This window comes from Dermacentor silvarum, chromosome 2 (genome assembly GCF_013339745.2).
Source record: "Dermacentor silvarum isolate Dsil-2018 chromosome 2, BIME_Dsil_1.4, whole genome shotgun sequence".
Lineage (NCBI taxonomy): Eukaryota > Metazoa > Arthropoda > Arachnida > Ixodida > Ixodidae > Dermacentor > Dermacentor silvarum.
This window is the reverse complement of record NC_051155.1, coordinates 12449456-12467129: the sequence shown is the minus strand read 5'-3', so window position 1 is coordinate 12467129 and position 17674 is coordinate 12449456.

Below are 17674 nucleotides of genomic sequence, written 5' to 3'. Positions count from 1 at the left end.
ATTGTCAAGAAACATTGGGAAGAACTCGCAAGCAATATTTTTTTGTAATTTGTTTGGAGAGTAACTAGCATATGTAGTAAAGGGTTGGTGCCAGAGACCGCCTTTTTTCAAGTTTGACTGGTTGCTCGGATGGTCTCGTTTTGTTCTCGCAACTTGTCATAGTGGTTTTTGATGTGTGGCAAAGTCAGTGTCAAGCAGACAGCATTTACTATTTTATTTGCTCATATGTTTTGTTTATATCAAGTACAATGCATTGCATGTACGGTACGCTATATTGCACTCTACGTCCATGCCACAGTTGTACTCGTGCCTACGGGTGACAAAATTTCATTTTCAACTTGCCGGCATGTTCTCGTTTTGATTGCCCGGATAACAGCTTTGGCTTTTGGCTCAAGGTCACTTGAAGATCGCCGACAACGGGAGCTAAAAGCATTTCATGCTTAAAAGAGTAGGCAACCTTAAACTTTGACTTAGGTGTTTCTTTTTGGCACTCGCATCCCGGCGTTGGTGTTCTGTGCTTTGGTAAGCAGTAATAAGTGATTTCTGATCAATTATAATTATTCCAGACACTTCAGTAACTCAACTTGAACTAAGCTTATGCTTTGATATCATGTCTATAAAGAAACCGATGGATTTTGCTCTGTACTACTTTGTTTCTTTTTTTCCTGATTTATTTTTAATCTGGTCTCAGCTAATTAGTTATAATTATCCCAGACACTTCAGCAAGTCAGCTTGCACCAAAACTTATGCTTTGATATCATATCTATAATGAAAGTCATGAATTCTGAACTGAACCAGTTTTTTTTTCTATTTTTCTGATTTACTTGGATTGCATCCCCGGTCGTCTCAGCTAATTAATTCTAGTTATTCCAGACACTTCAGTAACTCAACTTATAGCTAAACTTATGCTCCGATATCATATCTATAATGAAATTCGTGAATTTTGTACTGTACTATTTTTTTCGATTTATTTTCACCTATTGATCATCTCAGGAGGTGAACTGGAAGTTCTGTACAAAGAACAAATGGCACTCGACGCTCCTGCCACTAAAAACTCCCGATAAAGCTTTCTATTGCTCAATCCGTGCAACATAAAATTGATTTTTTTTCTTTTTCTTTTTTTTTTCGAGCGTGAAAGAAGCCCGCGAATACACGCAAAATTGCCGCACAAGTAGCCGCTCGAGGCACTATGCGTGTATCCGCGGGCTTCTTTCACGCTCGGAAAAACACTTTTATGTACCACGTATTGGGCAACAGAAAGCTGTATCGGGAGTTTTTCCTGTTGCTCTATAATTTTCTGATTGACACTTTTCAGCTAAATATAATATCTGAGAAGCTAATTATTTATTATTAATTGATTAATAATTATTAATTTTAATGATTATCTAATTATTTATCTAATGAAAAAAATGAGTATCTGTAAGCGACGGCAAACAGCATTACCTTGGTTCTGTCCAGCTACGTGGCACTTGCCTATATTTAAGTGTCGGTGCAAGAAAGTTGGGACACCCTGTATATACTGGGTGTTCAAAATTATAGGCTTTACGAAAATTTTTAAAAATCGCTTGTAGCAGGTAGCATAATTCTTATCACTTAGCTTGGTTATTCGAAGAAACGGACATTAGTAACACAAGAAATTGAAACTAATATTCTAATAATTAACAAAAAATGACTAATGAACTTCTTAGTTATTATTACGACACATATTGCAATATATGAATTGTAGCCGGTGAGTTTGCAAGACGCATCCCCCTAAAATGAATTTCCAGTATAACACCAGTTTCGAGATATTATTGCCCAAAGTGTGGGACGAAATACAAGGGCGTTTTAGTTACTTTTGCGCTTCAATGTATAAAACAGCATTTTGGTAACAAAGTAAGTGTAACAACAGTGCATTTTTACGGCGAGTTTGATGGCGCATATCTCCAAACTGGTGTCATTCTGGAAATTCATTCCAAGTGGATACGCCTGACAAGCTCACCGGCTCAAATTCGTAAATCGCAATATATGTCGTAAAGTAATAAAATAAGAAGTTAATTAGTGATTTCTTCTTAATTAGTTGAATGTATGTTTCGATTGCTCGTGCTACTAATGTCCGCCTCATCGATTAACCCAGCTCAATGATAAGAATTATGCTACCTGCCACAGGCGATTTCTAAAAATTCCGTAAGACTTAAAAATGACCACCCTGTATGTATGTATATATATATATATATATATATATATATATATAGGACACAAAATTGGAGCACAAGACAAACGTCCCAACAAGCAGTGACCAATGACCGATGATTGGGCACCTCCTGGATTCCCATCGACTTCTATTGTAAGTGGCCAGTGCCCTGTCTGTGTCAGAAAACGGCATTGCCTCCATGTTAAATATGGGCAAGATGGTGGGAAAAGTAGTATGTAAGCATAATAAATAAATATGTTTTTCAAAGAGTGCGTTTTGTTTAGTTGTTAGCCCTTAGCGCACAATAAATGAAACAAGTTTGGGTGATATCTGCGACGTGGTGTCCATATTTTACATGAAAGCCTAGGTCTATTCTGTAACACGTAGAGACGGGGTGCTGGCCAGTGTGCTGGGAAACTGCTTGGCCACCACGCACAATCTACGCTGTTATACTTTGCCGGTAGCAAATCGTAGCGCAGAAGCACAGGTACAAATGTTTAATCAATGGGACGGCATGCTGTCTACCGTTCGTCATGATGTCAAACTAACAAGCACGAACAGCGACAATTGTGTACGTTGCTGGTCCGTAGTTCATTTCGCGCCGGTTGCTTCACGTATTAAAATAAATATTTCTTTTTAATACAAACGATTAAAACTGTGCGCGCACACAGGGCGCGACATTTGCGACGTTTGAATTTTGCACTATTTCCCGCGCGCTCCGTACGTGACCGGCCGGCGCACTGCGTTACCGCGATAAAGAAAATAGTTCCTCAAGGAAGCTAAGCAGAAAATTTTCACGCTCTTGCAAACCACAGAAATTGTTAAGAAATACCATTATATTACAAGATTTGTTAATAAATATGGCAATTCATATCTATGAAAGCGTGGATTTGTATGCGCGTTTTTGTGTGATTGCGCGCTTGTGCTGTTGACTCTTTGGCAGATTCCAGAACTTTGTGCGTGCGGCGTATGTGTGCGGGTTACGTGATGAGTTTGCTGCGTTTTCTGTGCCCTTTGCCTCGCTGTGACATCTTTGGTATATTACAACTTATTGCTCGCTCTTTATGGGCCACACGTTGCCTCGAAGATCACCATGATCGCCTCCGACTCAGCCACATCGAAGGTGAGTGAGTGTTTCGAATTCCACTTGCTCGTTCATTGCGACGCCATCAGCAAAAGTGCGTACAGAGCCCGTGCGTGTCTTCCACGCGCCTCTGTGCTCGTTTTCATTACTAGTACTATCCTTCCGTTGCGAGAATTGGTTGTGCAGCACTAGATTTGTGATATTGAGCATGAAGTTTTATCCTGATTTAACTTCACAGCGCGCTTGCGGCGACGTAAAGCAGCTATGTGGAGCCAGCTAAAACAGGGCATGTTGTGTCACGGCCGGGCTCGACTGGCGCGCGCGCTCGCTTCTTGCGAACGCGCGCGCCAGTCGAGCCCGGCCGTGGTTGTGCGCGCCACGATTTTTGGTACGGTGTTCCAGCACCGATTGAAATTAGCCTTATTAATGAGCGCTCGTGCTCTGCCGTTTTGGTGGGCAGCTATGTGGAGCCAGCTAAAACAGGGCATGTTGTGCGCGCCACGATGTTTGGTACGGTGTTCCAGCACCGATTGAAATTAGCCTTATTAATGAGCGCTCGTGCTTTGCCGTTTTCGTGGAAACAATGCGACGTGAAATAATTCGAACTGTACTGTAATCAAGTATATTTCGTTCGCGCAACGCCGTCCATTGACGTGCATCTACTACATGGCGTGTCGGGATCGTCGAAAATATGCGCGGGGCGTTTTGCCCTTCTAATGTATTCTGCTGCGCTGTTCGCTTCAGGATCGAGTGCCCAGAGTCCGCTGACACGCCGTGCGGTAGACACGCGCTGTGGCGCGATAATAATAAAGAATTGCAATGGCGTATATGTGATTCTATGTGATAGGTGAGATAAAAAAGGGCTGATGCCAGTGAATGCTGTGAAATCATCAGGTTATGTGTGGTTTGTTTTCCGCCAGTACGCGCGCGGTGAACTTTTTTTTTTAACCATTATCTCCCTTCGACGCCATCGAGTACTTCGCGCTAACGCCTTCGCGTAGGCGCTCTATATTCACGGAAAAGGCAGATTCTGTGGGATGCTATGTTCTGCTTTAGTGGGATGAAACATTCAAAATAATGTCATCGTGTGAAGTTTCAGCCTTTGGCCCTTCAGTAACTGATTGATATAACTAAGTTCGAAAATCAGTAAAGGAACGAGATGCTTGGGCATATTTGCCGTGTCGTCCCACTGTGCTCCCAGAGGCATGTAAGGGTTATCGACAAATGTCAAAAATTAGCAAGGCTTTTTATGAGATTGAAGCAAAGAGCTATGTCAATAAGTTATTTTTGCTTTGAATTCACACACTAAAGAGGAGAGAGAGTTAAAGGGGAGCGTATCTTGTGATCTAAATGACGCTTTGCCATAAGCTTGGAACAGTGGTTTGTTGGTGGAGCAGTTCTGTGGAATACTTAGAGAGTAAGCAAACTGCAGTAGCAGCAGTTAGACGGGGAGTAAAAAATGCAACACTGGTTTTATATGAACGAGCTACCTTTAAGATGTGGCCGCAACAGTTCATGCAGTAGATGAGCAAAAATAATTTTAAAATTTAGGAGAGAAATTAAAAATAAATTATTTGCCCACCTCACACTGCCAGTGGCAAGAGCAGCCATGCTTTAATGTTTTCAATCAGTCATTTATATCCATCCATTTATGTCGGCCTAATCGTCCATGTAGATGTTTTGATTGTTGCTTTTGAGTTATCGTGGCGTCACATTTTAATACTGACATCTGTTTTCAGAATCAAAATGAGCCTGGAGACGCCACAGCCGGAATGCGAAAGGTGAATTCTTTGGCCATTCATCGTCTAGCGTCACCATGATCAAATGCACTGTTGCCAGGAGAATGTATTGCTGGGAGGTATTCTCCTTAAGATTTAGTAAAAATGGTAGCATTAAGTGTCTCCTTTGCGATTTTGCATAACCTTTGATTTGGGAGTCGATTCATTTATTTGATGAGGTGGGCAGTTGGCACACCCTGTCCTTGTGTCTTATGTACACATTCAGCTAAGTAGGTCTGGGACACAGCAAGCGAATCTGATGTGTAGTGGTAATCGCATTAACGTCGATAGTGATCTTCCTGTTTGAGCTGCTTGCTACTGCTGCTTGCCAACACAAGCAGCAGTTGCCCACGATGGCGTGAAAGAGGTTCATTGAAGAATGGCACATACTCTGAGTCACATACCCAGAGATCGAAGCAGGTCCATCAGATGGTTATTAACCCACTTCCCGTCTACATAGCAGCCCTACCCATTAAGCCATTGACCACCAAGTGACACAAATTGGCTGGAAAATAGTTAGACAGACACCCGAAAGTATGTGAAGTATCCTAAAAATGCTACTTGCATTAAAGTTTTCAATGCTTTCGTTTACTTACTATTTTATTTGTACTGGGTGAATCCTTGTATTTCTGAAGCACATGGCATCCTAACAGCATAACGAGCTATGACATTAGTTTTAGTTGTTTTTATTAGTGACATTAGTTGACATTTTAGGTCTGGAGCAGGCAGTATTTCTGTGATTTATTCGGAGTGTGGCTGTTGTGTAAATGTGCTTAAAATCCTTAAACTACCTCACTAATATTATTTACCTAAACGTGCCGTTTCACATAGGTTGGAGAGGTGATCATTCAGATGATCCTGGCACAGCTTGCCATGGTGGACCAGGCAAGTTTGCAAGGGCCTTGATTCACCATGTGTTCACTGAGGAGAACCTCATGGGCCACTTACTTCTCGGAAACACCACCACCAATAGGCAAAAAGAGGCTCTTGGCCTTATCAGGGTCAACGCTGTTATAGGCAAGTACCGTACATCCTTTTACCCATTGCATTTTTGCCTTCACATTTTGTACTTGGAATTACCAGCTTGCTATTAGCACAACAAATGACTTTCATGTAGCCTGTGTCTGCAACTACGTGCTACAATAGCCTACTATTTGGAATGAATGTTCATTTGATCTCAAGTCTCTAACGCCTCCATACTAAAGTGCTAAATTTTAAAAGCAGCCTTAACTGCCAGAAGTGATTGGTGGCTTCAACTGACAAAGTTAGGTGTATTTGCGCATTAGTTGCACTACTTGACTGTCATTGCAATGAACAGTTGGAATGAAGCAACTACCAATCTGTAGTACCACTCTGTGAAGCTTGCTACCAATCTGGTGCTATAGCGGGTGTGCTTAAGTAGCCTGAAAGTGTTGTTATAATATAGGAATTGTGGAGAAGCTATGCTCAAGTGCAGTTACTGCTCAACTTGAGGGACAGCACTTCCACCAAATTTCAGCAATCAATATGGCCCTCCAGATTCTGTAATGCAAAACATAGTGATTTCACCTATTTCAACAGACCACATTGAATTAAAGTTGCTCCTGTCTTGAAGGAGGTCCATGTGGTGGCGGACAGTAGCCTTTAAGCAGAGGGAGCTTAAGTTACGGGGCATAATTGTTTGGTTGTTTCGATCAAAGCACCAATAGGAACAGTTGCCAAATTCGTTGTCAACATTGCTATGTTTAGCAATGTCCATTCATTCTAGGCACTCAACCAACTAAGATCCAATTTATCACATTGTATTCTAGGATGTGGAAAAAACAAAGGTATTTATTTGACTTTTCCTCACGTTCCCATAAAATGATCAGTACTCAATAGGCCCTTGGCAGCTACTATATAAAGCTTCTTACAGAACATGAGGCATGTCCACAGCTCCCACTCTGAAATTGTTGGAAATGTCTCCTGCTTTCTTACTTCAAGGACGCACTTGCCTGTTTTCAGCGTTATTATAAACCAGTGCTCAAGTACTATGGGTTTAGATTTATCAAAGATTGAATGAGCTTTGTAGGTGTTCATGTTTAACCCTTTGAGGATCACATATTTTCCGGCAAACGTCCCCCAATTTAAGCGTTATATTTTTATTCTGGATTGTTCTTTAGTGACCTTTCCAGAAAAAAAATGGGTAAATAATTTTTTAGGTCACAAAGTGACAAAGGTTTCTTAGTGTCCGCTATTTTACACCATGTTTATTGTAGCATGCAGGGCAAACTAGCATAATCACATTTTTTAAATGTAATGACACTCACAAAACATTAAACTAGGTGAATACTCCCAAACTACTGCAGTGATGGGCACCATAGAACAAAGAGAAAGATCAGTTTTGGAAGAAGCCAAGGGGCAACAGCACAATCAGGATTTTTGTAGAAGTCGCAGAAGGTTACAGAATCTGTAATGTGATGCTTGGGGACACTTCATTCTTAAAAGGTATGCTTATTTATATGTTCTTTCGCCGCCTCATATTTATGGTCGTGACCACACGATTTGTTTCCACCACTCTACATGCATGGTAGTGACCCTCAAAGGATTAGCAGAACCAGTCCACTTGCATATTTCTCTTGTAAGACTGAGCATTTCTTTGTATTTCTTCTTCGCATTTATTTGTGTTAGTCTAACCAGGTCGGCGTGCAACTGCAGTAAATCCTCGTTATAAGCAGTATTTTGTTTTCAGTAGAGAGGCATAAGAATGGTCATCACGATGTGAGAAGTGCACTCCAGTAGCATATGAGCTTGTAAAACAAATTCAGATATACCACACTCAATTCTGGCCGCATAACCGTATTTGGACCAACTCCTGCAAGGAAAAGTTCAATAAAGTGCTGCACATTTTGATTATGATTGTTGAGAGAACTAATTTTAGTTGCCAGTAGTCTACCTTTAAGTTTTTTCACCAACAGTATGAAGTCTTTTTTCCACCATTTTGTCCTAAGCAAGCAACGATCACATTTTCACATCAAGGATATTCATGAAGTTATTCTGCCACAGTGGGCTTTTCCTGTTTGCCTTCTGCATATTGTACTAAGTGGAGTCCTCCGGTGCCACTCCACTTTGAAAGCTGGTCATTCTCTAGAATTGAACTCGTGAAAACTTGGAATAAACAAAACAAATGAAACAGTTTCACTATAACAGGGTGTACTGTATGTCGCACTTTTGCATGTGGAACATTGATCTTTAACGTCATGCTGTTTTTCCTTTTTTTACAGGCTTTCCCTGTCGCAAGTTTCCTGGGACAAACATGGCCTACATTAAGAACACTCTGGCCTCACTTCTCGCAAGGGACCTGAAGTGTCCAGAAGAGCTCAAGTCTGTGGACAGTTCAAGTGTTGTGCACTTGCAGCCCTCAACATTTTTTTTATTATTATGATGTTTCTAGTCACCTGAAAAGCCCAGGTTGGATGGTTCAGACACAAGTACTGTGTTGTGATTAATAATGAATTGCACAAGTGTTGCGCTTTGTACTTTAGTACATTTTTACGTAAATCTTTAATATATTTCTACAAAAGCTAGTGTTTCTTGACTATTTTATTTCATAGGTATCTCGGGTCATTTCATGCCAAGACTGTTCCATGACGGCACACCATTTCAAGTTTGTTTGATGAAGTAAAAGTAGGCCCAGTGAGAAATTTTGCAGAAAATTAGGTTTCATACGTACACCGGAAAGTGTAATCTGTGCTATTGTCAGAGTGGTTCTGTTTAAGGAAAACTACATATTAACATTTGTTTGTAGTAATGGTTTATTTTGCTATTTCAAAACAGTAAGAATTAAGTGTTAAAGTTTGCGTAAATTCAGAGTGCAACAACAGTTCTCGGGCAAGGCAGCAATGTGCTTTCTTTCATGTATGCATGAAATCTGATTTCTTGCAAATTCTTTCATTCTAACTTGTTTTGCGGCACTCAAAAATTTAAAAAAAATTCCTCATGCCAGTTCCATTTAAGTCTTCCAGCAGGTAACTAATGGCCACTGTATCAGATAAAAATCTTAAGTAGTCAAAGTGAATAAATCGCTTGGTATGTAATGACCTGTCCAGGAACCTAGTAATCGTGGCAGAAAACGCAACTGGATCGTGCAACAAGCAATGCAACACAATAAACTGCTCCCATGGCACAAGTTATTGTAATTACCATGTCGTTTCAGAGGTAGATAACGTTTAGTAAAATGGGCACACCATTTAACCAATAAATAAGAGTATCAATGGGCTCATGCAGAGTGTGCCATGATTATTAAGTTACTGGCTACCAAATAGAGAAATCAAGTACATTTTAAATGGTATTTACTGTAATGCTTGTATAATATTTATTTTCTATTTATTTCAATTTTGAGAAATGTTTTACTTTAGGGCCACGCAAACTTTACATCTGTCAGTATTCAATTTCGTTATTGTATCAAGCTGCTGGCAGTTTGTAGATTGCGTTAGGAATTTTTTGATCTCAAGGCACACATGGCTGTACAGTTAACAAATGTTTGGCTTCAATAAACAATTCAGCTAGAAAAAAATGCTTTTTGTCCACATCAATATTGATCTGTTGATTTTGTGAAGGAGTATTGATTTTGTGTGTTAAGCCAATTCGAAAACTGGCTTAATGGTTCTGCTAGCAGCTCTATAATATGTTTTATAACAGGCTATATCTAAAAGTGGTTTTGATCCCTGGGTGACCCAGGTCTTCAATAAAGAAGTGCCTGAGTTTGCCCCTGTCCTCTAGTATGCAAGGACCACATCAATATGGATGGCATCAATGGTAATGCCATGAGACTCAACTTAGCTCAGCGGTATTTAAAGAAAAGTCTAGTGCAGTTTTCAACACTATTCACCAAACAGCATATTTCAGTGGGCTCTCAAGTGATTTCAATAGTGACGTTCAGCACTGCTCCAATAATATTTAAATGGTGTTGCATGATTGACTAACATTGCACGTTGGGCTTGTTGGTATAATATAATGGAGGCAAAAGGCATAGTGAATCAGAAACAGGACGTAAGAGGAAGAACTCAGACAACACACACGTTTGGTGCTTAATGTGTGTGTTGTCTGTGTTTTTCCTCTTGTGTCCTGTTTCTGATATGTAGCACATTTTGCCTCCATCAAGCAATATTGACGTTTAACACTCATCCAATAATACTTCAATGGGGTTTCAATATTGATGTTCAACAATGCTTCAATAATATCTCAATGGGGTTTCAATATTGATATTCAATACTGCTCCAATAATATTTAAATGGGGTTTCAATACTGACATTCAACACAGTTCCAACATTATGTCAATGGGGTTTCAATATTGGCATTCAACATATTTCAACAATGTCTCAACAGGTTTTCAATATTGACATTCAACACATCTTCAACAGTTCTTCAATGGGCTTTCAATATTGGAATTCAACATGGTTTCAACAATCCATCAATGACTTCTCAAATTGAAACGACCCAATGATGTTTCAACAAAATGTCGTGGGCCAATTTTCAACACCTGTCAACAATTTCCTCAATAATGTTTCAACAAAGCCTCAATGTGCTTTCAATGCCATTTGTTGACATTGACCAATGACTTTTCAACAACTTTTCAACAATTTTTTTTGTAAGGGTGACGCTAAGAGGAAATATCGTCTCATCAATTCAAGATGAGGGCACATATTCTCGAAAACACTACACTTGGCGCCATAATTAACGTGTATATGGGCGGTGACCACGGGTATGTGCTCAGTAAGTGTCATATTAGCCCGTAGACCGTCCGTCATTTCAAGCAGACGGAGCCGCACGGGCGGCACGTGGATTGGCTCATGCTTCAGCTACGACTTCCCTTGAGTGACAAATGCGAATCTCGAAGGCTATGCTCCTGAAGCGACGCGAATCGGGGAGGCAGGTTGCTTTTCGTTAACCACAGTGTGGCGCTGCTGCAGTGTTTTGTTGGGATGTGCTGAGACCACTCAGCACAGGAAAATGTGGCCCGACTATTTTAAAGTGGAAGGAAACATAAAGAGATCAGCCGTAGAGATCAGCAAGAGACGATGAGAGTACTGGTGGAAAAAATGTCACAGTTTCGCCCTAAGGGCAAAGCAATGAATGCGATAGCAACACAGCAATGTCATACGAAGTAAGGTGAGCGGCTTTGGTAGCAATATGAATTGTAGTAAACATGAGCTGATTAAGTAAGCAGGTGTGCTGCGGCGTAAGTAGACCGACAAGAAGAGAGACTCGATGACCACGAGAAGGCGCGTGTGACACGGTGGTGTTGATGGGAAGCGCTGCCCGTGGGCAGCGCGTACGAAGGGACACACCTGTAGCGCTGCACTGCCGATCTGGGCAGCATTGCATGTGTAGCGTGCGTTGGAAAATGTGGCCCGACTATTACTAACTGTGGTGTGAGCGCGCACAAACAAACATGAATAGATCACACTGAATGACTGCAGACAACGACTGTCAAAACGCTGGCAGCAAGCGCATATACGCCGCAGCGGGTGAAGGTACGTGCGGTCTATCGCTTCAACGGAAATTGAGCGGCGAATGCACGGCGCATAAAGGTTAGAGCCGTGTGGAGATAAGAGACGGTGCGAGCGAGCGACGAGCGCGGTTGTTGGCAGAGTAGAAATGCGCCCCCTCCCTCGCTCCCTCCGGCGCTCGCTTCCCGCTTCTTTGCTTGCGCGTGGAAGATTGAGTGCGTTCGCTCTCCGTGACAGCGTGCATCCCCGCACGCTTCCGCTCGGGCATACGGCGCGCGGCGAAGATTTTATCTCTACAACCTCACGGCGACGGCGACGACGACGGCGACGGCGACGGCAGAAATCCGGTGGAAGTGTCCCTATAATTGCAATCGCAATAAAAGCAGGGAAAAGACGGATACGACCTGATCTCTTAAAATCATAGGCAGCGGTACAAGGTAAATTTTTGAAAAAGAAAAATAATGAGAGGTATACAAAAATGCTAGATAAAAAACATGTATAGTATACCTGATTAAATCAAGCAGGCTAGGTGACTATTTGTCGCCGCCCCGTTTCAAAGGGGATGCCAATAAATGATCATCATCATCATCATCATCATCGTTGAGTGAAGCCTCTCCAGTGAAGCCGAACAGGACGGTCGTGGCCGAGTGGAGCTCAGCGCAGCAGGAGCAGCATACCAATCAATAAGTTCAATTTTTGTTTATTTTTATTTCAGTGATAGAAGTGTTAGGGTAACCGAGCTATCTATATATATTGTTTTTATGCTTCTTCAGTTTCTTGGTTAGTTTCGTAGGACGTTAGTAGGTAGCGAATAGTTCTTTTTTTTTTTGGAAGCGGGTTGCGGCGCACGTGTTGCATGGTGAAAGCAGTGTAAAGCGGCAGTTTTAAACCGTGTTAGGGAAGCTATCGGAGGTAGCCGGATAGCGAGTTTGCCGTACGGCTTACCGTGGGGCTTTGTTCAGGTATTTAGGTGGGCTTTCTCGTTAGGTGGTCGGGTGGACAATAGTGCGGTAGGCTAGGAAGGACAGGGGTGATGACGAGCTGGTGCAGTTCGAGGAGTGCAAACGTTGGTGTTATTTGGACGAGACGCACTTCGCCAGTTTAGCCGACGCTGAGGAGGCCAGCTTCGCGTGCAGGTCGTGTGAAGGATTTAAGGGGGCTCTGCGGCGGATGGAAGGGGAATGGGCAGCCAGTGTGAAAGAGCTCAAAGGGGAGCTGAAGGTGGAGCGAGAGCGGCGAATTGAGCTCGAAACTCGGATCGGCGAGTTGCTTCACAGGGAGGGGGCGGAGGCCGTCCTGGTAAAGCGAATAGCTGGCGAGCTACAAGAAGAACGGGAAAAGCGGGCCGTGCTGGAAAAGCGGGTGGAGGCGCTAATGGCACAGGCGGCGCGTAATCCCGGCTCAGCTCAGGCGGGCGGCGGGGACAGCGCGGAGACTCAGGCAGAGGCATGCCATTAGAGCAGGGAGGGACGCCTAGGGGCCGTTGAACAACAGGCGAGAGCCGGCGTCAACATGGCGGTTCCACAACTCTACAGCGAGGTAGTGCGGCAGGCTTTGGGTGGGAAGAGACGAACGGCAGGGAGCAGATCGTCACGTGCCAGTGGCGCACGGCGGGTGGAGAACCAGCTAGCGCGAACTGGAGGACGACAATCGCAGGCGGGAGGCAAACGTGTAGAGCGAAGGGTCCTAGTGGTGGGGGACTCCAACGTAGCTAGCGTTGAGGATGGCGTCCTTACAACAGTGAAGGCAGGCGGGCGGGTGAGGGTGGAGGCCCAGTCAGGGAAGTGCATGGTTGACGCAATGGCAAAAGCTCAGAAGGTGGTTTCGGACAACCTGGAGCATGAACATCTGGTCGTTATCCATGCTGGTCTCAACGATGTGCTGAAGGGAAGGAGCCAGAACCTAAACAGACAGTTAGAGGTTGGGTTGCGTAAACTCAGAGAAACCTCTGCGAAGGTGCATGTGACCATATGCACAATACCACAGGTCCGGGGCCAGGCTAGCGGGATCGAACGGAGTGGGCTTGAGGCTAACCGGGTCATTAGGTGTCTGAGCCGACCACTTGGGTACGGCATAATGAAGGTAAACCGGGAAGTGTACGAGTCTGGCTCCCACCCTTTTGCACAGGATGGTATTCACTACAGTGGTGCCACGGGTGGGACGGTAGGTAGTAGGATAGGGCGCCAAGCTACGGCTTTTTTGGGGGGACACAGAGCCCTAAGACCACCAGTGTAGACGAAGACGGACCCAGAGAGGCCCCAAGATTCAAGAAACGTAGAGTCGGTAGGAGAAGAAATAGACGTAAGCACCAGGGGCAAGGTCATTCTGACATAGGGTACATTAACATGCAAGGTGGCAGGAATAGGCTGAAGTGGGAGGATATAGACCAGCAACTAAGGCAGGAATAGCTGATGGTATACGGGTTTGTGGAGACACATCTTAGGGACATGGAGCAACCTCCCTGTAATCCTGACTATGCATGGGAATATTGCAATAGAACAGAGGGAAGCAGAAAAGGAGGTGGAATTGGTGCATTCATTCATAAAAGTATGAATTGGCAAAGGTTCAAACGGGAATGCAAGGAGCATTTAAAGCTAAAAGGGAAAGTTGCAGGAGAGCAAACACTCCTTGGCTGTGTATACCTGTGGATAGGAGCAAACGCCAAAGAGGAAAACAAAAAAATGCTGGATTGCATATCAAGTGACATTAATGAGCTAGGAGAAGGGTGCGAGATTATTATACTAGGAGATATGAACGCACACATAGAAGACATGCACGGGTACACAGACTCAACAGGCAACATGATGCTGGTCATGTGTGAAATGCATGACTTAGTTGTATTCAACAGTACTGAGATGTGTGAAGGGCACATAACATGGGAGGTAGGGAGCCTGCAGTCGACGATAGATTATGCACTAATGTCACATAGGATGCACGATAGGCTAAATGTAATGAGCATAGATGAATATGGCTCCAGAAGTCTAGGTAGTGATCACAAACGTATTAAGGTGAGTTTTAGAATGGAAATGAAAGTAGGTAGGAGGCAAGATGAACAACCAGGTGGAATATTTTACTCGGAAAAGCAGCTTGAAATAGCAACCCAGCAAATTGAGGAAGTAATTTCAGAGGATACAAAAACAGAATGGACATATGCAAATTTAACACGGCTATTTGAGCTAGAGCTTACTAAGGTACGAGTCAGGACAAAAGGGAACAGAAGACGTAAACCCAAGAGTTGGTGGGATGAGGAAGTTAAGAAGGCCATAGAGAAACGTCAGGAAGCATCCAGGCAACACAGATATTCAAAGCAGAGGGGTGAACCAGAAGCTGATGTATAGGCAGAAAATGGAATAACTTTTTAAACTGTAGAAGGGAAGCATCCCACTTGATCAATGAGAAGATCAGAAGAAAGGAGAGCCAATGGTTGTCAGAAGTAAACAAAAAGGATAGAAAAGCCGCGAAGAAATTTTGGAAACATCGCAACTCTTTGAGTAATAAGACTAGCCTAGATAAGAGGTTTATAGTTACAACTCAAGGTGTTCGACTAGAGGGAGATGAGGCAATGGAACATATAAGAACAATGATGACAGAAAAATTTAATGAACGAAACGTAGCATGTGCTCAATCAGGTGAGGATGGACTAGTCAGCGCAGTGGCTCCACTGGCACAAAGCGAGTGGGAAAGGGCAGAGAAGAGGGTTCCTAGTAGCACGTCGACAGGTCCTGATGGCATCCCAATCATGTTGATAAAGACATTGGACCCAAAATCTAAGAAAGCATTAAGAGAGGCAGTGAGCAAAATGATAATGAACGGTAAAGGCCCCGACGGGTGGAGACTGAGCAGGATGAGCATGATATATGTCGGAGCTAACACGAGAAAGATTCAGCCCTGACAGCGTTGAGTTTTCGAACTGATATTTTTATTCTCGCTCTGCACCTGCCGCGCGTTCCAATGCCAACTTCGTCTTCCTTGACGGGCGCCGCATGCTGAGGCGCTACAGGGCTCCCCCCCCCCGTAGAGCGTGAGCCATAGGAGTCGCCCAGTGAACGTGCTTGGATGTGGAAGTCCTGACTTGAGATGGAAGCTCCGCGGACGCGAGAGCGGCAATGTATGCAGGTTTTAGTCGATCGGCAGCCACGACGTCTTCACGGCCGTTGATGTCCAGCGTGAACGTTTTAGGTGTACGATGGAGGACGCGAAATGGGCCATCCTAGGCCGGTGTGAGTGGTGGCCGTATTTGGTCACGCCGAACGAAAACGTGACTGCAGTCATGCAGATCCTGGCTGACGAAGACAGATTGGGGGTGTCAGTCGGCAGGAATTACAGGAGCAAGGTCGTGAAACGTGGTGCGCAGCTCTCGAATGTACGTAGCGGCATCATGAGTGGAAGGGGGCGACGACGGCTCAAAGAATTCACCTGGAAGACGCAGAGACACGCCATAGACTAGTTCAGCTGACGAGCAGCCGAGATCCGTCTTCAATGCTGATCGGATGCCCAGAAGTATGAAGGGGAGGTGATCAAGCCAACGTTCTCTTGGCTGGTGAGCAGTGAGGGCAGCTTTCAGTTGTCGATGAAGCCGTTCGACCATGCCATTGGCTGAAGGATGGTAGGCAGTCGTGTGGATGTGTCGAATGCCCAAGATATTGGCAAGTGCGGTGAAAAGGGCCGATTGAAATTGACGACCGCGATCAGTGGTGACGACAGAAGGGCATCCAAAGCGTGATACCCAGCCGTTTGTGAAAGCCTTGGCCACTGTCGGTGCTGTAATGTCGGAAACGGGAAACGCTTCCGGCCATCTGGTGAAGCGATCCACACATGTCAGTAGGTAACAGGCCCCTTGTGATGGTGGAAGAGGGCCGACGATGTCGAGATGGACGTGGGAAAACCTTGCGTCGGGAGGCCGAAAGGGGGATGGTGCAGTGACCGTGTGACGGTGAATTTTAACACGCTGGCACTGAAGGCAGGTTCGCGCCCAGCGTCGGACGTCAGCGTTGATACTTGGCCAAAGGAAACGAGATGTGACTAGCTTCTGGGTCGCACGAATACCCGGATGGCTCATGTTGTGCAATTGATCAAAAATTGCACGACGAAACGCTTTAGGCACGAAGGGCCGAGGAACACCAGTAGACGTTTCGCACGTTATTAATGAGGTAGAAAATGGAAGTAGGCACTCCGTGAAAGATAGAGACGTGGATGAAGAGCGAAGACTATGTAGCTCAGGATCGTTGCTCTGGGCAGCTGCTAGCTCTTCCATGTCTAGTGGTGGCTGGGTCGACAAGGCATCGATGCGGGAGAGTGCATCAGCGGCGGCATTTTCCGACCCGTGTACGTGTCTGAGATCCACGGTGAATTCGGAGATAAAGCATAGTTGACGGATCTCCCTTGCAGTGTAATTGCTGTGATTGCGATGGAAGGCAAACGTCAGGGGCTTGTGGTCTGTAACGACGTAAAAGTCCCGGCCCTCCAGTAAATGGCGGAAATGCTTGATGGCGAGGTACACAGCAAGGAGTTCTCGGGCAAATGTACTGTATTTTACTTCCGTTGGTTTGAGTTTTTGCGAGAAGAATCCAAGGGGCTGCCAACCTGATGCGTGCTGCTCGAGAACAGCGCCAACTGCTACACTCGATGCATCGGTGATGAGACGAATTGGGGCATCAGGAACGGGATGTATGAGCATGGTGGCGTCTGCCAGAGCCTTTTTGGCAGTGGCGAAGGCAGATGCGGCGTCGTCGCTCCATTCCAGTGGCGCAGCCGGGTCTTTTTTAATAGCTAATAGGTCGGTTAAGGGCTTTAGGAAAGTGGCACACTTAGGAAGAAAGCGGCGATGGAAGTTTAGTAGGCCCAGGAATTCTCGGAGTCGTTTCATTGATGTCGGGGGTGGAAAGTCTTGGATAGCCTTCACTTTGCTGGCGAGCGGTTGTATACCCTGTGGAGTGACAAGGTGGCCTAAGAACTCGATTGTAGCGACGCCGAAGACGCACTTATTGGGATTTATGACGAGGCCGTAATCATCCAGACGGTGAAACAGGGTGCGCAGGTGGTATTCATGCTCAGGGCCCGATGAGCTTGCTACCAGGAGGTCATCAAGGTAGGCAAATACGAAATCGAGACCTCGCGTGACCTCGTTGATAGTGCGCTGAAAAGTCTGTGCTGCGTTGCGCAGTCCAAA